The sequence below is a fragment of the Canis aureus genome, chromosome 1 (assembly GCF_053574225.1).
Source record: "Canis aureus isolate CA01 chromosome 1, VMU_Caureus_v.1.0, whole genome shotgun sequence".
Lineage (NCBI taxonomy): Eukaryota > Metazoa > Chordata > Mammalia > Carnivora > Canidae > Canis > Canis aureus.
The window spans coordinates 25,506,560-25,527,092 of NC_135611.1; the positions used below are offsets into that span (position 1 = coordinate 25,506,560).

The 20,533-nt window shown below is 34.9% G+C and overlaps 1 long non-coding RNA gene across 2 annotated transcripts in view; it reads left to right on the forward strand.

Moving 5' to 3' along the window:
- The window catches only part of LOC144311174 (uncharacterized), a 73,717-nt gene extending 53,387 nt beyond the window's left edge, over positions 1-20,330 (forward strand). For both annotated transcript variants that reach the window (XR_013376757.1, XR_013376756.1), the window contains 2 exons: positions 16,934-16,983; positions 18,373-20,330. This is a non-coding gene — a long non-coding RNA (uncharacterized LOC144311174). The remainder of the gene's footprint in view (positions 1-16,933; positions 16,984-18,372) is intronic.
- Positions 20,331-20,533: the final 203 nt, after the last annotated feature.

Here is a 20,533-nt window from a genome sequence, read left to right on the forward strand (position 1 = left end):
TTAATTTTGGACTTCTAGCCTCCAGGACTTTGAGAGAATACATTTCTGCTGTGTTAACTCACCCAATTTGTTACAGCAGTCCTAGGAAACTAATATACCAAGCAGTAGGCAAAGAATCATCTGACTTTTATGATGAAGACAAGAAATATTTCTGTCTTCCCAAAGATTAGATCCCTCTAGATCTAAACTAGGCTCTCTCTCAGCCTTTGGGGCAGGTAGTAGTTTAGTCTTCTACTACACTTGTCCTGTGCAAAAGCTCCAGAACAAAGGAAGGAAAAAAGTATTTTGGAGTAGTGTAGTGTTGCACATTTATACATACACACACACACACATACACACATGCATGTATGTAGACATGTATATGTATATGTTACTGCATGTTCAAATGTTTTTACTGACTCTCTATTCCTTGGTAAATATAATCTTAAAAAAAAATAGCTCTTAGCCTGGCTTTAAAGATTAGCCACTACATTGCCTGACAGCTCCCTTTATGGAATCTGTAATCTAGCTGAGCTCTCATACTGAACCCTTCCCATCTTTCAAAACTCAGATCAAATATTAATTCCCATGAGAAGGTAATCTTTCCTCATTTCCACAACCTATTTTGAGTGACCATAATACTTTATTTTTACCGTTCTAATCATGTTACTCATTGTATTGTATGTTTTTGTTCATTTGTCTGGTCCTGTTTGCCTGGCAGGAAGAAAGCTTGTTGCTATTGAAAGTGAAATTAATAGCACAATACATTGTGGAAAGAGAAAGCACGGCAGTTTTGGAATGTTTTCATATGGGTCTTCATGGTGCTGTCATTGTTGCAGTAGCTAACCTTACTGAGGGCTTATCTGTGCCAGGCAATGAGCTAAGCATGTTACATAAATTATTTTAGGTTTTTCCACTAATGCATGCCAATTTCCCTATTTATCTCTGTGTCCAGTGTAGCACATGGCACAATTGTAGATAATAAGTGTTTGCTGAAAGGTGAATCTAGAAGGCAAATGCATGTAGAACATGAGACTTCTGAGCTTTTTCTCTTGATCTCAATAGATACATCATCTTTATGAAAATTATGGCTGAGTTGATCTATTAGGGAAACTACTCTAACATAAATTTTTATCTTGGAGTATATTCTAAACTAAAGGGGATTATGAATGATGCTATGATAATGAAGAAAAATTCTGAATCATAATCCTAAAGTGTTTCCTATTACAGTATCCTTATATCTATATGGGACACAAATCTAAAATAAACTGGATTATTTTAAACCATGGTCCTTATGATACATGCAGAAAAACATACTGAAAGCTGTATTCAAAATGCAGAGTATGAACTGTTTTATATGTTTAATCCTGCCATTTTATGTATGACTTCATGGAGAATTAATATATGCAACTCTAAACTACAACTATGAAATTTGTAATAACTGAAATTGTATGTTGTAAACATTGTTATAAAGAACTTAGTGTGTGTGCTTTTTAATAACTTTTTCTATCATGTCTTAGCATCATGAACATGGCCACTGGTGACTGTGTAGGGCTTCACACAACTCACAAAACCACCCTGTGGACTTGGCATTAAATTCAGACAACTTTGAAAAGCAGTTCCAATCTTTTTTTTTTTTTTTTCCTTTCTTACTTTGTATGTCTTTCCGTAAGAAAGTTGGGTCTGACCTATTTATAGGATTTGGCCTGTGGAATTGAACTTGGTGGTTTTAGTTTCACTGTTGTTTTCTTCTTTTAGGTAAAAAAATAAAGCATAGGAGTCCTGGCTGCCATGACTAGAAGAGCACTCATGCTTTCTTCCTTTCTTCACTTAAAGGCATACTAGAGTAGATGCATGCTTTATGTTTCCTTGAAACTGCAAGTTTTTAGTTCCCCTAAATCCTTCTAACCTTTCTCTTTAAACAACTCAGTGACTTCCAGTGGCCTTTAAAAAGAATGACATCATGCAAACACCTAAAATTAATCTACCAAAATTAGTTCCCATTTTGTTTATGGGTATTTTTTACCATTAATTCTATTTTCCCCCCTGGTATTATTCTTCATATATCCTTTGTCTATCTAATAAAGCCCTCTCTCTTTAGCTGAAGACAGTTGACATAAACTTCTTTATCACCCCAAGATCTTAGTGCAAACTAGAGAGAAATCATTGAGCATTGAAATTATTCCATCAGAACAAGATGGCCCTCATGCCCTTTCCAGACTCTGCTAATCTTCTTGTAAATTATTTTTGGGGTGGGTATTAGTGGAAATAAATAAAATATCATTTGTTATCAAGTGCTTCTATTACTAGAGTTACTGAATGTTAGATGAATAGCCTTAAAGTTTCCAAGTCTGACAAGGTATGAATGCTCCTATGTGTTCCATTGTCTTACGCAGATAGAGGATTTCAGTGCTGGAAATCAGGATTACAAATATAAGGAAAACATGCTAGGCCATTAAAATGTTTTATCATCAAAACCCTAAAAATTAGGGCAGATTGGCCATCTCAATAGATGGAAGGAGTGCAAACTGAGTGCCAAAAAATTGCTACCAGCACTTTTGTTCCAGAGTTTGTTTTAGAGTTTCAGTAATACCCACTGAGCTTTTCCCTTGACTATCTTAACACATCTTTTTTTGTATTTGAGAGTCTATCCAGGATTGGAAACAGGGGTGTGAAAGAATTGTAAGAGTGGCTGTTTTTGCAGTACTTTTGGCTAGAAGCAAAATAATCAGGAAGTTTTAAAATGTCTTGAGAAAATTTGCCCTCCAGAAAATATTAGCTTGAATTAAAAAAAAAATATATATATATATATATAAGATTCAGACATTTAGGTTAATATTCAAGTAAGAATGGTACTTATATGGATAGCAACAGTAATGGCAACTAATTCAATGTCTTAATGTCTATATGATGCTTTCTAGGGTTGTCAATATTCTTTCCTATGCTTTTTTCTCCTCTGGTGGAAACACCTTATCAGGCACAAGACTTTGGTGGTGTTAATTCCATTTCACTACTGAGACAACTGAAACACAATGTTCATAGACAAGTTTATTTTTTTGCTTTGCCTAGACAGTACCTTTTACCTCATAGGAGCTTACAAATACTTTTAAATTTCTCCATCACAATTATTCTAAAATACAGAAGTGCTGAGGTGTGTTTCCAGTACCATCTGTGAGTACAAATGCAACTCCTCACTTTATTAATAATATGAAAAAATATACATTACGTGTTTAACTATGAATGTTGCTGTGCTCAATCTGGGCTCTCTAGAATCAAGATATTGAATAAGTTGTCTAGCTATTTCTGACTTCATAAGAAATATAATGTTGATTTGAAAGTGTAGAAGCAATAAGATAAATCGAATTCCTAGAAAAGTGATTAGTTTAGGATTAATGTCAAGAAGGATTTGGATTCCAGCATTTATTGGAATGTTGTGGATGACTGTAGCTGTAGCAAGTAATGAAACTGAAAAGACTGAACAAAAATGAATATGTTATTATTTAGAGTTTAACTGAATAGAACTCTTTAGCTTAAAACATGGCTCATAAGGGCTCCCTTACATGTTTAATGTGATAAAGTTTCAAAGACATTAGAAATAAGTAAGTGGTTGTGGTAATACTATGCTTGAATCATTTTGACAGTGCTTTCTGGATATTTGAATATCATCCTTTATGATATGTATACACCACATACCTTTTACTTATTCACTTACTTATGCATAGAGCATATCTATACAAAATCCACATGAAAATGCAGGTCCTTATATGGATGTTTTTTTCTGTGTTGTAATAAACATGAATATATTTCAGAACATCTGATGATTGTTGTTATGCTTGTTGAAAAGTAGGATGTAGGAAGTAGAACATACAAGTTGAGAGAATGTAGAACATACAGGTATAGAGAATGTAGTTCAAGACCTTGTAACTTTAAGAAGTGATGGTTCTAACTCTTCAGCTATAGCAATATACAAAGATTATATTACACATACACACACACACACACATATATATATATACACATACTATACTATATATACATACATATACATATACTTTAAGGCTAGATAAGTAAATTGTTAAATTTAGATAGATGACAGATATCAAAGCTGATACAGAGAAGTATGCTTATAACATTCAGTTTTCATGATCTATATGTGAAAATTTCAGAGAAATAGATTGCAACTTAATAGAAGAAAGAAGCTTCCAGTGAAAATAATTGTTGGAAGTTTGATTGGATTGCCTCAGGAGGTAGTAAATTTTCTTTCAATGGGGATGATCAGACATAGTAGTGGGGATTCTAGCATTGTATTAGTTTTGACTAGATTATTTTGGAAGTCCCCATGAACCACTGAGAATGGAAGATACCAGCTCATAAATAAATCTCAGAATTTTACCTTTGGAACCTTCAAACACTGTCTACTTCCACTCCTTTACTTTTCAGAGGAGGAAACTGAGCCCCAAGGAAAGAAATAGCTGATATGTTTTAAGGGGTTTGTTTGACAGGAGTCTGTCCTTTCAACTTTATTTAGAACCTAGGAAAATGTAACTGTATTCTCAGTGAACTATCTGCCTGTACAGTGTCAGGAAAACTGGACACCCATTGAATGTAGGAAATCTTTTATCTCAGGTTAATAATCTGACAGGTATAACTCACAAAGAACAAGTTTTGTATGTGAATAATTGAGAGTAATAATTTCAAACTTCCATTTATTTTTTAAAATTGATACACTTCTTTAACCATGGGGATGGATCTCATAGGCTTTATAACGTAAGGATCTGCTAGAAAGAGTAAAGGGGAAGATCAGGATTAGTTTGCAAATGAGAGGTGAGTACCAAGAATTCTAAATTCACCTCTCTTTGTTATCAGCTATTCCTTGTGGAATATGAGGCAATATAAGCAAGGCAGATATCAGTTCCTAAGTACAGAAAGAGCCATTCTGGTTGGCAAAGACTAATTATTTCCATGATGACATAATTAGCCATTGCTGTGAGCCTTCTGAATGCCACCCCTCCCCCATCCTCACACTATCTTGGCTGCTCCACCCCTGCACAGACCACACAGGCTTTCTGACATTGCTGCAGCTGAAAGCTGGTTGGATACTGAAAATTAATTTCTAGCTAAAATGATGTGCTGTTTGTTCAACAAACTTATTTCAGGCCTCCTGAGGCAATCTCCAGAATCTCTTCTTTTAGTGAGTCAGGTTAATTTGCTAATGACCATAAAACAGAGGGAAAATAATTTCACCTCTACCATGCAGTTGGGGGAATTATGAAGGCAGGCTTTTTGTTAAATCTTCAAAGTATCTCATTTATTTAAAAGTATTTTCAGAGCGTTCTTTAGATTGGTTTATAATTAGGTCATTCAGATAATGAAGGAGTTTTTGGTTTGTTTTTAATTTTCTGGTTGGTTGAAAGGATTAGATGAAATTAGAGACTTTTTTCTTTTTCTCTTAGAACCTTGGATCTAATGTATATGAGGCACTGAAATAATAAAACAGCTACCATTTCTGGAGTGCTTACTATGTGCCAAGTGCTGCTGTGTCCTTTACATATATCATCTCATTTGATTCTTGTAATAAACCAATGAGACATGTCCTTTTAATATTCACATTTTACAGCTGAGGAGACTAGAAGCTTAAAGCAGGGACATACAAATAACATCATCAGCTCATAAGCCATAGAACTACAGATGTAAACCTTGATCTATCTAGTGCTGTTGGAAGTTGTAAGAAATGAGAGCCTTGGGCTCCATTTCAGTCTGCCAAGAATACCTGAGCCTGGGTTCCTTCATAGGACTGATCCCAGGATCCTTATACTGTAAACTCAGCCTTGGTGCAAAGGGCTCCAGGTTGGAGTCTAATTCAACAGTCATTGAGCTAGTTAATACCTGTCTAGAAACTTTAAGACTGAGGTGTTCAGGAGCCATAGAGCTGGATGATACCTGTATTGATGGGGTAGGGGTGGGGGGTGGAAACCTTTATAACTCAGAATATCTGATTAATTCCTTCACTTGTTAATAATAGCATGTCATACCTCACCTTATCATATCCCTCTGTCCCCCCCCCCCCCTTTATCATTCTGTTTCTGTCTCATCTACCTTGATCTACATCCTATAGCCAAGATCTTTCTTGATCACCACAGGTATATATGTGACAATATAAAAAAAATACTATTTGAATTATGAAGGGATTGGAGGCTCCATCTCTTTTTCTTCCTTCACAGGATTATCTCAGTGCTTCAGACATAATAGACATCCAAAAAATATGTGTGAATGGATTTATTTCATAGTTTTAAGAGGAAATATGTCATGGAGTGGTAGTAATCATTCAGAGAAACCTTTGGAAGATTTTTCTGATTGATGAAGAAAGATTCAGAAGTACTTACTAGATTTATTACCTATACTTGAGGTTCATTGGGAATAAAAAGGGGATAGTTTAAGCTTAAATTTGATTTAAAGATTGAGGAAAAGTTCTTATTCACTGAACAATTGCATTGCAAGTCACTTAAACTTATATTTAAGAACTTGATGGGGTGCCTGGGTGACCTAGTTGTTTAAGCATCTGCCATTAGCTCGGGTCATGATCCTAGGGTCCTGGGATCGAGTCCCACATCAGGCTCCCTGCTCAGTGGGGAGCCTGCTTTTCCCTCTTCCTCTCTGTGCTTCTCCTTCTCCCTCTACCTGCTTCTCTGTTTACTTGTGCATCTCTCTCAAGTAAATAAATAACCTTTTTTTAAAAAAGGAATTTATTCCTTAGTTCTGGAAAACCTTAATTTACTTTTGCCATGCTGTGGTAGTCATTGAGTAAAACAGATGAAAGGCAGCTTTTCTTGATACTGTGCAATATGCATATTTTACATGCACTCCTACCAGATATCTTTGATAGGACTACGTGCCAGTTACCTCTGGGGAACAGCACCATTTCTAATGGTATTTTAGCTGAGATAAGTAATGTGATTACTGTAATAAACTCCCAAATCTCAATGGCTTAACATCTGATGCAGAGTGGACCAGCGAACAGCTTATCTTGTGGTCATTAAAATCCAGTCTTCCTCCGACATTTTGGGACTTCAGAGTCTTCTAATGGCTTCTCCACAGCCAGCCAGAAAATGAGGTAACAGAAGATCACATGGGAGGTTTCTTAATGCTTCAGCCTAAACTATAGGGCAGACTCATGCAACAGAAACCAGTCATGGCCCTAAGTGCAAGGGGAATGGCAATGTCATCTAACTGCGTGCTCAGGAGGAAGAAGAGTTTTGGTTAACATAGAGCAGTAGTAGCCACAAGGTGGTCTGTTGTTTCAATAGCAGTTAGCTTTAACAGTGCTTTGCTTATAGCATCAGGACTTCAGAATCAGAAAAAGAGAAGTAGCTTATTAAATAATTCTTTGCTTTGAGTTCTACTTTCTTCCACCTTTGTTATAAATGGATTTCCTTTAAATTTTGAAAAGTGAATCAAACAAGTATAGAGATGTAATGAACTCTCACCAAGGAAACATGCCATGTGGGGGTTTTTTTTTTTTTTTTGAAGTTCATAGAATGTAGGAATCTTGGTGCCAAAAATCAGATAAAAACTCAAGTTATACACATTGAAAAATTAAGAAAATGGCATTGTTATTGAGTTTGTTTATATAGTACCTTTTAGACTTAATTTTAAAGAAGATGGAAGGCTTGTTGATTCTATAGAGATTTTTGTTGTTGCTTTTTAGGAAGTATACTTTTAAAAAGAAAAGATGCTCTGAGCAACTTACCAAATGGGAGAAGATATTTGAAAACCATATATATGATAAGAGGTTAATATTCAAAATATATAAAGAACTCATACAACTCAAGAGGAAAAATACTAAAACCAAAAACCAAACAATCAATTAGCAAGTGGGTAGAGGATCAGAATATTTTTCCAAAGATATACAAATGGTCAACAGGTACATGGAAAGGTGCTCAACATCTCTAATCATCAGGAAAATACAAATCAAAACTACAATGAGATGTCACCTTATATTTGTTAGAGTGGTAATTATCAAAAAGATAAGAAATAACAAGTGTTGGCAAAGATGTAGAGAAAAGGGAACCCTTGTGCACTGTTGGTAGAATATAAGTTGGTACAGCCACTATGGAAAATGGTGTGGAGGTTCCTCAAAAAATTAAAAACTAAGCTACCATGCAATCTAGCAATTCCACTTCTGGATATTTATCAGAAGGAAATGAAAACAAGTAACTTGAAGAGATATGTGCATCCCATGTTCATTGCAGCATTATTTATAATAGCCAAAAAAGACATGGTAGCAACCTTAATGTCCATCAATGGATGAATGGATAAAAATGTGATATATATATAGTTATCATACATATATAATGTTATTATACATATATTATATTTAATGTTATTATACAGCCATATAAAAGGATGAAATCTTACCATTTGTGACAACATGAATGGACCTTGAGGCATTATACTAAGTCAGACAATGAAAGACAAATACCATGTACTCTCATTTATATGTGGAATCTGAATAAAAAACAAAATGAAATAAAACAAACCCAAACACATAGATACAGAGAACAGATTTGTGATTGCCAGAGGTGGAGGAAGGGGGGATAGGTGAAATGGGTGGAGATGGTCAAAAGGTACAACCTTCCTGTTATAAATAAATCCTGAGGATATAAAAATACCGTATGATGGCTATAGTTAGCAATACTATATTGTATATTTAAAAGTTGCTGAGAGTAAATCTTAAAAGTTCTCATCACAAGAAAGAACATTTGCGAGTGTGTATAGTGATAGATGTTGTCTACATTTATTGTAGTGATCATTTTGCAGTATGTGCAAATATCAAGTCAATCTGTTGTACAGCTGAAACTAATATAATGTTATATGCCAATTTTATCTGGATTAAAAAAGAGAAAGAAAGAAAACACAAAGGAAAAAAGGAAAGAAAAGATGTTTTGCTTTACTCTATAGGCAAATCTATGAGGTTTTGGTAACAAGAGTCCTTATCCTAGCAAGCATCTGAAACAAATCTGGTAATTAAAAACACTTCACTTGGTATGTTTTCTGGAATGAAAATGATTTCAGAGATACCCAAATGGGAAATTTTGACTATAGAGACACCACGATGCAGTTAGAGCAGTAAAACAGTACTGTACCTAGCAACTAGCTCATTTTCTGGCAGTTACTAAGCTGAACCACATTTATTCATTTGATTCACTTGTTAGACACTGTGTTCCAGGCATTGTTTCAAGTGCTGGAGATACAACAATGAACAAAGTGGGAAAATATCCTTTTCTTCATGGAACTTAACATTGAATATAAGCTATAAAAAATGTTATGTGACAATAAATGTAGAGAACAGCTGAGAAGAGGAGATAGGAGGATGTGGAGAGTAGGACTTTCAACTATGGGATTCAAGGAAGGTCTTGAGTGAAGACTTCAAGGAGATGAGGTAGTAAGCCATGTTTCTTCTTAGATAAAAAGGGTATTCCTGGCAGTAGATAACAGCAAGTGCAAAGGTCCTGAGGTGAGAGAACCTGGCTTGTTCTAGATTTTTGTGGCCAGAACAGAGCCAGAGTAGGGTAATATAGTAGCAGGTGAGGTCAGAGAGGAAACTTGGATGTTGAAGGGGGCATGATAGGGAAGCTATTGGAGGTTATATAATAAGGATTTTCATTATGTTCATATTGAATGACATAAGAGCCATTTCAAGATTTTGAACAGAGCAGTGACATGACCCAACATTTTTTAAAAGATCATTCTGTCAGCTGTGTTGAGAATATAGTGAGTGAAGGGACAGGGGGAAATAGGAAGACCAGGTACGTGTTGGTTGCAATAAGCCTAAAGAAAGCCATAGTGGGGGTGACTGGGTGGCTCAGTCAGTTAAGTGTCTGCCTTTGGCTCAGGTCACGATCCTGGAGTCCCAGGATTGAACCCTGCATCAGGCTCCCTGCTCAGCCAGGGGGTCTGCTTCTCCCTCTGCCCCTTCCCCTGCTCATGCTCTCTCTCTCCCCCCCCACCAAATAAATGAATAAAATCTTTTTAAAAAAGAAGAAGGAGGATGAAAAGGAGGAGGAAGGAGGAGGAGGAGGAGGAGGAGGAGGAGGAGGGGGAGAAGGAGAAGGAGAAGGAGAAGGAGAATGAGAAGGAGAAAACTATAGTGGTATGGACCAGGGTAGTAGCAGCAAAAGTAGTAAATGCTGGTCAGATTCTGCATATATTTAGAAAGCAGAGTCAACAGGGCTTTCAGATGGATTCAACATGGGGTAGGGGGCAGTGAAAGAAAGAAGGAGCCAAGAAAGGTTCCAGGATTTATTGGCCTGAGCCAGTGGTTGGTTGGAATAGCCATTTACTGAGGTGGAAAAGACTGGGGGTAGAGTGGGGAGGATCTCAGTTTGTACCAGTTATATTTGTGATATCTGTTAGCTGTCCCACTGTGGGTATCAAGTATGTAGCTGGATATTTAAGTCTGGAGGTCCAAGGACAGGTAAGGAAATATAAATCCAGGAGAGCTTAGCAAATAGAAGATATAAAAGCCATGTACCTGGGTGAGATCACCTAGAGAGTAAGTAAGCACAGAGGGGAGTACCAATGACTGACTAAATCTGGGGAACTGATCATTGGGAGAGGTGCTGGAACCAGGAAAAGAGATGGAGAAGAAGTGGACAGTTAAGAGGAAAACGAGAAGAGTAGCTGTGACTCAGATGTCAAGTAAGAAAAGTGTTTCCAGGAGGAGGTAGTGATTGAGTATGTTAAATGTTGAAAACTGACCAATTGGGATCAAGGAATGACTATTAAATTTAGCAGTGTGGAGGTTCTCGATGCCCTTGACCCAAGCAGCTTCTTGGAGTGGTGTGGGGGTGGGGTCCTCTTTGAAGCGAGATTGAGAGAATGGGAAGAGTGGATTAGAGACGGTAAGAATATACAACACTTGGGGGAGTTTTGGCGCAGAGAGAAGAGAAGTAAGTTAGTACCTGAAGAGGTAAGAGGTATTAAGAGAAGGTTTTGAAAGGTGAGAGGACTAGCATGTTTGTCTTTAAATTATAGTGCTTAGAATGGAGTAAAATGGGCAATGAAAGAGAGAGAAGGGAAATCTGGCCAAGAAGGTTGGGGGCTGGGCACAAGTGGAAGGATTGGCATTATCCAGGGTCACAGACAACGCACAGACTGATGGCAGAGACTATAGAAGATCAAGATTTAAGAAGAAAAAACCACAGAAGGTATGAAAGAGCTCTTTAAGAGAGTAGGAGAATCTACCCATTAAGAAAATGTGATGGCTTGATTCCATTGTGGTCCAAAGATTGTTGGAGTCAGAAATCTTGAAAGAGTAAGACGAAAATAAAAGGTGGTAAGTAACTGTCTTATAAACAAATGGCAATTAACCTGTTTTCAACTGAGTTGTAAGGCAAAAGGGTATTGAACATTTCCCTGAGATTTAAAAGTATCATGAGACATTTTTAGGAACTGTAGGTTTATGCATTTAGTATAGCCATGTATACTTATCCAGGAAGGCCAGATTAACATTGACATAGACTTCCACACAGTATGTGGCAAGAAAAAATGAATGGTCTTGGCCAGTAGATTTTGCACTTAAAATATGAGTCAGTGAATGGGGTGGGACGAGTTGGATAAAGTACAGTCCCCAGGGAGGGCTGGAGCAAGAGACCTGTGCATTATGCCTTCCAGACTTGAAACAGGAAGTCAGGTTTTAATAGCTTTAGCTTACAAAATTAAGCCCTCCAAAGAAAATTCACCTGTTGCCAAATCTAATGCCAGGGTTTGTATGCTCACGGTTCCTTCAAGTCTCTTGTTTGTTTTCATTTATTTTTCTTTCCTTGTTCTTTTACTTCTCCTTCTTGCCAGAGTTTTTTAACTTTTACGCATGAATACTAAAGGACTTGCAATCTATCTTCTTGATGAATTGTGTAATCAGAAGGCTGTTATGAGAGGGGGAGGCGGTGGTTAACGCTTTGGTTTAAAATGCATTTCTCCTGGCTATGGAGTTCCCTAAATTCTTTGTGCACATATAAACACACTGTTTACATCTTGCAATTTGGCCCACTTATTTTGAAATCCAACTCTCCAGAACATTCCTTTTTAGTTAGGTAAAGTTGACAAATAACAGTTCTGTCAGAAAAAGTGCTATTGACCTAGGTGCCAAGGACTTCTTTTTTTTTTTTTCCATATACCTTCATATTTAGAATTATATACCTGCAAGCTGCTCCACTTGATCTGTCACACATTCAGATGTCAGTATTTAGCAAATGCGGTTGCCACTAATGGTTTTAACACTTGCGTTGCTTCACAAAGTCTACTTTTAACCCTTGTGTATTGAAGTTTCCATTCAGTATCACCAACAAAGAGGCAAGAAACAAAAAAGCATTTTTCATAAAGAGGGTATAAAAATATTCATTACCATACACCTATTTTGGTGTTATCTGGTGTTAAGAGGAAAAGGATTTAAAGATCATTCTTAAGATTTGGCTGATGAAAATATGAAGGATTTTGATGTAGGAGTATTGAAATAGATTCCACTTAATTTTTATTAGATAGATTTTTAAGATGAGCTGTTTTCTTTTTTTTTATATTGCTTTGAGTTTTGACTAAGCTCAAGAATGGCAAAATGAAGATATTATTATTATTACTTTTGATGGAGAATGGCTTTTTTCTAATCATGAATATAATACATGTTCATTGTAAAACATTCTATAAATAGAGAAATGTGTAAACTACAAAGTATAAGTCCTCCTCACAAGTCCCACCTGCCAGAGATAACCAAATTCAGCAGTTTAATTTGTATCCTTCCAGGTTTGTTTCTACATGTGTGTATGTATTTTATCTTTAAGTTTGTAAAACAAAATGAGCTCTAATGTAATCATCTTAGCCTCAGTGTTTATTTTGTTAGCAAATTATAAACCTATTTCCATACGTATTTATGTGATTTATTTTATTGTATGAATGAGATAATATTTATTTATTTCATCTGTGGATTATTTACATTTCTAATTTTTACTATTAAAAAGAATGCTGCTATTAACACCTTCCTACAATAGGATAACATCACCTCTCCATTGGTTTGTTGGAATTAATAGAGAAATACACCAATACACTTGAAGTGCCTAAAGGAATACAGGACACAGAAATACTTCAGAAAGCTATTTATTATTCTTTCTATTTTATTACTAGTGAATATGTCCATATGAGAAATCCTAGAAATGAAATCATTTTGTTGATATTACCAAATTACCCTGGAAAAAGGTACTATGAAAGCACATGCCCATCATCAATGAATAAAGTATATTTGTCTCCCCACACTACTTAAATTAAAATTCAATAGAAGCATAATACACATATACAAAAATATATGTACATCATAAGTATTGACTCAACAAAGTAAATTCAGGAGTACCTGAGTGATGCAGTTGGTTAAGCACCAACTCTTGATCTCAGCTCAGGTCTTGATCTCAAGGTTGTGAGTTCAAGCCCCATGTTGGGCTCCACACTAGGCATGGAACTTAAAAAAATTAAAAGATGATAGATGATAGATAGATAGATAGATAGATAGATAGATAGATAGAACAAAAGCCAAGCACACACACAAAAAACAACCCCAAAGTGAATTCATTTGTGTTAACCAACATCCAGATTCAGGCACCTGTGTGGCTCAGTGGTTAGCATCTGCCTTTGGCTCATGTAGTAATCCTGGGGTCCTGAGATCAAGTCCCACATCGGGCTCCCTGTGGGGAGCCTGCTTCTCCCTCTGCCTATGTCTCTGCCATTCTCTGTGTCTCTCATGAATAAATAAATAAAACCATTAAAAACAACAACAACATCCAGATCAAGCTAGAAGACATCCTTGAGTCCTTACCCAGTCATTATTTGCTTTTCCTACCCCAAGACTAAGCAGTATCATGCTTCTATCCATGTGTACTAGTGTTCTACACTTCTGTCTGGCTTCTTCCATTCAATATTTGTTTGTGTTGGATGACCATCTATGTGTTGCAGATGTCAATATCTCATTCATCTCTGTGATATGCTACTCTAGGAATATATTAGCTGCTGTATTGTTGATGGACATTTTATATACTTGTTACAACTAACACTATTTTGATTTGTCCACATGCCTTTGATGCGTGTGTGTCTATTTGTGTGTGTGTGTATATACATATACAAACACATTTAATTTATATTTTGTGTACATATATATGCACACATAATATATTGTGTATACACATACACATTTATGTTGGACATTTACCTCAGAGTCGAATTGCTAGTGCCTAAGGTAGGTGTGCATTGAGCTTTACAAGTTTTCCAAATTATGTGATTTATCACAATGACAGCAATGTAAGCTACTACCGGTTGTACATCCTGGCCAGTTTCTGGTATTATTTATTTTTAAGATTTTAGTCATTCTGATGGGTGTGTAGTGGTATACATTATGGTTTTAATTGTATTTTCTCGATAACTAATAGAGGTAGCACGTTTTCCTATGATTGTCAGTCATTTGGGTGTCTTCTTTTGTGAAATACCTTTTCAGGTCTTTTGTCCATTTTAAAAAATGGCTTGCCTTTTTTTTTTTTTTTTTTTTTTACTTATTTTAGTAGGAGTTATTTTTTCTGGGTATGTTCCTTAATGTGTATAGAATCCCTTATTAGATGTTTTTATATCTAATTTCAATTAGAGATATTTATATTTTAATCATGTCTTTAAATAAACAAGTCCTTAGTTTTTATGAAGTTTGTTTTTTCAACCTTTCCATTTATAGTTAGTGCCTATGTCTTGCTTAAGAAATCTTAGTTTACTCAAGGCATTCTCTGTGTTTTTGCTAGGATATATTGTCTTACCTTTCTTTGTCAGATCTATAATTCATTGTAAATTGATTTTTATGTAATATAATAAAGCAGTCAGTACTCATATTTTCCTCATATAAGTAGCTAATTGACTGCATCATTTATTGAAAAGCATTAAGTGGCATCTTTGTTGTAAATCAACTGGGTCTATATGTCTCTTTTTCTGGACTATCCTGTTTTATTGGTCAATTTATCTACCTTTTTTTGTCAAAACCACATGCTTGATAACAAGTCCTCATATCTGGTAGTGCAAGCCTTCTTGTATTTTGATTGCAATTGCATTGAATATGTAATACAGTATTAGCTTTGAGAGAATTGATAGTCACAGATTGAGTCCTTTAATTCATAACATGGTATAATTCTCCATGCTAGAAGAAATCTTGGGTATATTTAATCATATTTATTCTTAGGTTTTCAATGTTATTTATATTTGAATATTTTTCACATTTAATATATTTTTTTAAATTTCAGCTTTATTGAGGTATAATTGACAAAACTGTAAGATACTTAAGAGTGTACATCATGGTTATTTGACCTATGTATTCATTGTGAGAGTATTCCCTCCATCTAGGTAATTAACATGCCCATCACCTCATATATTTATTTTTTATTCTTGGTGAGAACATATAAGTTCTACTTTCTTAACAAATATGTATACATATTGCATATATATATATATATATATTTAACTGTTTACTGCTAGTATAGCATTACAAATTATAGCTTCTATTTGAAATAATTTTTTCTTTAACATTTTTGTCTTTGTCTAATACAGATATACCAGTTTTCATTGCTTAACTATTTAATGGCATATCTTTTTCATCTTTTCATCCTTTTTCTGTCCTTTATCTAAGGCTTATCTTTTAAACAGTATATAGCTGTTTTGACACTCTTTATCATGAATTAGAATATTTAATTTAGTTATATTTAATAAAATTACCACTCTATTTGGCCTTAAATCTAGCATAACACCATTTTTTTCTTTTTTTTTGGTTAGCTCTTTGGGTTTTTTTTCTCCTCTTATCACTTTTTTAGATTAAATATATATATATTTATATTATTTATATATATATACTTTTTAAAGTATGTTATTTATACTTCTTTTATTATTTGTTTTGAAGTTACCCTAGAACTTACAACATTCATCCTTACCTTATGAGAGCAACTTTAGCAGATTGTGGAAAACATATGGACCTTAAATATTTTCATTCCATTCCTTCTTACTTCTCTGATTTTCCCTTTTTTCTTGGAGTCTTGGGTCCTCAAATTATATTTTTCTTGGTAGCTCTCAACTCTAATTTTGTCTTATCAACTCCCTTAGAGTGGGAAAAGTTCTAGAGCATAACTTTCTGCTCGATCTCAGATTCCTGTACCAAGTATTGGCTGATTTGACTGTCCTTTTGACACCTTCCAGAAGTTTTCAGATATATTTATTAAGCTTATCTAGATGATCTTGATACAGGTATTGATCTAATGCAAAGTACTCCATTATGGTCTGACGTGGAAGGTGTTTCCCTAGCCTTTTACAGAGTTTCCATGTTAGCTACATTTTATTATTTGCTAATTTGATGGGAAAAAAATTAGCATGTTGTTATAAGGCATGCTTCATCTTGTTTCACTGTGACTCCCATGTTTTAAGCCATATTTAATTGGTTCAGGTATGGCACCTGATCTAAGTTGCATCAGTGAGTTCCTTACCTGGGACTTTTGGGTTTGGGATTAGAGAAATTTTAAGCTCTGAGTATAAAACTGAGGAGCCACTCGACATTTGTGCTTTCTACCAAAATGTGTTTTGTAGAAAAGATAAATAAAATGCAGAGATGCAATGAAAAGACATGGAAAGAGAGATCAGGCTCTGATTTCTTGATTCTGGTTATTCAGTAATCCCAGATGCATCTCCATTTTTCCTATGGATTTTTTTTATTATGGCAAAATATGCATTATATGAAATTGACCATTTTCACTATTGTTAAGTGTGCAGCTCAGTAGCACTAAATACATTCATGTTATTGTACAACTATCACCACTATCTATCTCCAGAATTTTTTTTAATCTTCCCATAACTGAAATTCCATACTTATTAAACAATAATTTCTCTTCTTCCCTCATCCCAGGCCCTGGTGACTGCCATTGTACTTGCTGTGCACATTCTTGACTATTCAAGGTACCTTATAGAAGTGGAATCATGTAGAATCAAGTGGAATCATGTAGAATTTGTCCTTTTGTGACTGGTTTATTTCACTTAGTATAATGTCTTCAAGGTTCATCTATATTGTGCATTTGTCATAATTTCCTTCCTTTTTAAGGTTGAGTAGTATTTTTTGCATGTTATACCACATTTTGTTAATTTGTTGATAGACACGTGGTTTGCTTCTACCTTTTGACTTACAAATAATGTTGCTGTGATTGTGGGTGTACATGGACAGATCAATTTTTACACTTTTTGTTCACTTGATGCATTTTTTTTGTATTGCTTAAGCAAAGTAGACTTCCAGCGCTACATGTAACCCAAAAGTTCCCAACTAACATGCATGGATCTGTTCCCAGACTCCCTAATTCTATTCCTTTGATCTACAGTCCCTTTTTGTGAACCAATAGCACACTGTTTTAATTATTTTAACTTTATAGTATGTTTCTGAGGTCTGGTAACAAGCTTTTCCCCTCATTATTCTTTTGCAAAAGTGTGTTGGTTGCATTTTCAGCATTTTTTTCCCAGAGGATCAATTGTCAAGTTCTAAAAAGAAAACAAATGGAGTTTTGTTTTGTATTGTATTGCATTTTTAGTTAATTTGGGGAGAATTCACATTAAACCTTTTGAAGTTACATAGGTAGCATATTCTTTGCTTAAAAGAGCCAAATAGTAGTAGTTTTGGTCCCCTCTTCACTTGTCCCAGTCCTTATCCCAGATTGGTGTTGTCCAGGAAAAGCTTTGTCTTCTTCTCTACTCAGAATACCCGCAAATGTGTTTGGGTTTTCCCACAGAAAGCAATTCTGAGATCCCAGTGGGTGACCTACAGTTCAGTTCTGACACTAGTCAGGGTTAGTACAGATTCCACAGCTTACAAGCTTGTTCCCACAAGACTGCCTTCCTCTACTTTAGACTCCATTCGCAAGTCTGGGTTGTCACCTGCCCTTCTGACAGACTGGTTATAAATTGGGATCCCATGGCCCCCTCCTTGGATTTGATAATTTGCTAGAAGGCTCACAGATTTCAGAGAATGATTTACTTTAGTTTGCTGGCTGGTTAAAAATAATGTAAGTGATAAAGATGAGCAGCCAGATGAAGAAATATATAGGGTGAGGTCCAGGAGGGTCCCAAAGTAGAAGTTTCTTTCCTCATGGAGCCAGGGTGTACCATTCTCCCAGCATGTGGTTGTGTTCATCATCCTAGAAGCTCTCTGAACCCTGTACTTTTGGGATTTTTGTGGAGGCTTCATCTTGTCAGCAATGATCAGTCATTAACTCAAACACTAGCACTCTGCCCTTTGGAGGATGGAGTTTGGGGATGAAAATACCAGGCTTCTAATCATGGTTTGGTCTTCCTGGTGACCAGCCCCTATCCTGAGGCTATCCAGGACCTCACCAAGAATTGCCTCATTTGGAACTGAAGAGACTCATCTCATCCAGGAAATTCCAAAGGATTTCGAAGCTCTGTGCCAGGAACCAGAAGCAGAGATCAACATATATATCTCTGTTATTTTACAGAGGTATATAGTCTTCTCTATATTACTCATTTAATTTGTTCTTATTTTTATTTCCTTCTTATTTTCCTTTTTAAAAAACTGGAATGATATGTGACATGTATTTCTCTTTAATGTCTCTATTTTGAGATCCATCTGTGTCCATATGGTATATCCTCTTTGTTCTTTTGATTTGCTATTGGGCATTTTATTGTATACATATGCTTTATTTATCTAATGATTTTCCCATTGATAGACTTTTTAGGGTATTACCATTTTTTAGTATTATAGCAAAATTGCTACAAAACTCTTAAAATATATTTTTTGTTCACATTTCTCAAGAAGCTACCAGTAAAGCAGATTGCTATGTTTAAGGAAATGTACATTTGATTGCAAAACTATTATGAAATTATCCTTGAGGAAGTCACTACCACTTTATACTCCTAAGAGGCAACTCCTAAGAATACCCATATCCCTGCCTCCTTATACACTCAAGAGGATTATTATTAAAATTATTGCCCATTTGGAGCAAAAGTCTTTATTTTTATTTTATTTTAATGGTTGCAATATGATTGAATAGCTTTACTTATTCATTTGGTCATTTGTATTTACATGTCTGGAGAAAGCTAGTTTATAATGTTTGCCCATTTTTCTGTTTTTGTCATTGATTTAGTTGTGTTTTTTCATTGATTTAATCTAGTTGATTTTTGCTATATCTTTTAAGTATTAATATTTTCTTTGTAATATATATATAATTAAAATATTGCTGTTCATTGTCTTTTAACACTGTATATATCTTCTGCTATACAGAAATCTTATGGTTGATGCAGTCAGATTGACTGGTCATTTATTGCTTTTTAATAATATATCTTGTGTAGGAAGGCAACCCACTCTAGAGTTATAGATATATTTTCCTTCATTTTCTCCTGTTAATTGTATGTTTTAAAATTTTATAGAAAATTCTTTGATATCCAATATTATTTTTTGTGCATGTATTAGGGCTACTATATAACTTATTGCCTCATTTGTATTATCAAGTCTGTAAATTATCTGATCATATTTTTCACTCATTTTCAAGTGGGCTAATGAAGGCTATATTCCACATCCCTTCCCCCTAATGTTGGAATAGCTAGCTCTATCCTTTCCTCCTTGAACTGAAATACCCTTTTTATCATACACCAAATTATCTTTCAGTCATGGCTCTATTTGCATATACTCTGCTTTGACCTACTTAATTACTTTTATGCTATTACCACAATATTTTATGTACTGTGGGTCTTAAAAATAATTTTTTTCTTTAAAAAATAATCTCCACTTTTCTGATGTATTAGAATTAACTTGTCAAGTCTCTTCTACAATGTTTTGGGAATGCATTGCATTTATAGATTAATTTGGACCCAACTTATATAACAGTGAAACCTTTTATCTAGGAACATGTATCTATACTTAGATCTTTTGGTGTGTGATACCTTAATGCTTTATAGTTCTTTTTTTAAATATAAGTTTTATTCTTCATGTTAAGCTTATTTCTAGTCATTTACATTATTTTTTCTAGTGTGAATGGAGATTTTCCATTTATTTCAGTAACCAGTTACTTTTGGTATAAAAAGAAAATGTTAACTGTTAAAAATATTTATCTTAAACATGAATAGCTACTGAAATGAATTTATTTAATTCTCATGAATTTTCTTGATATATAACATAAGGTCTGCAAAAGTGACTTGTTTCTTTCTTTTCAATGTTTATACTCCTTTTACATTAGCCAGAGTCTCCTGAATAATGTTCAATGCTGTATTGGCAATATACATCTAAATCTTTTTCCTTTCTTTAATGGTAATGCCTTAAATGTTTTATTTATTTTTAATGTGCAATTTCCTGTTAGTGGCTGATAAAGAATTTTTGTATTACACACATGTACAAATTATACATGTAACACAGACATGGCATATGTGGGCATATCAAGGTCTGGAGTAAAGGATTGAGCACAATGCATTGAGGAAAGACCTCAGCTCTTAGAATAACCAGATTGGAATC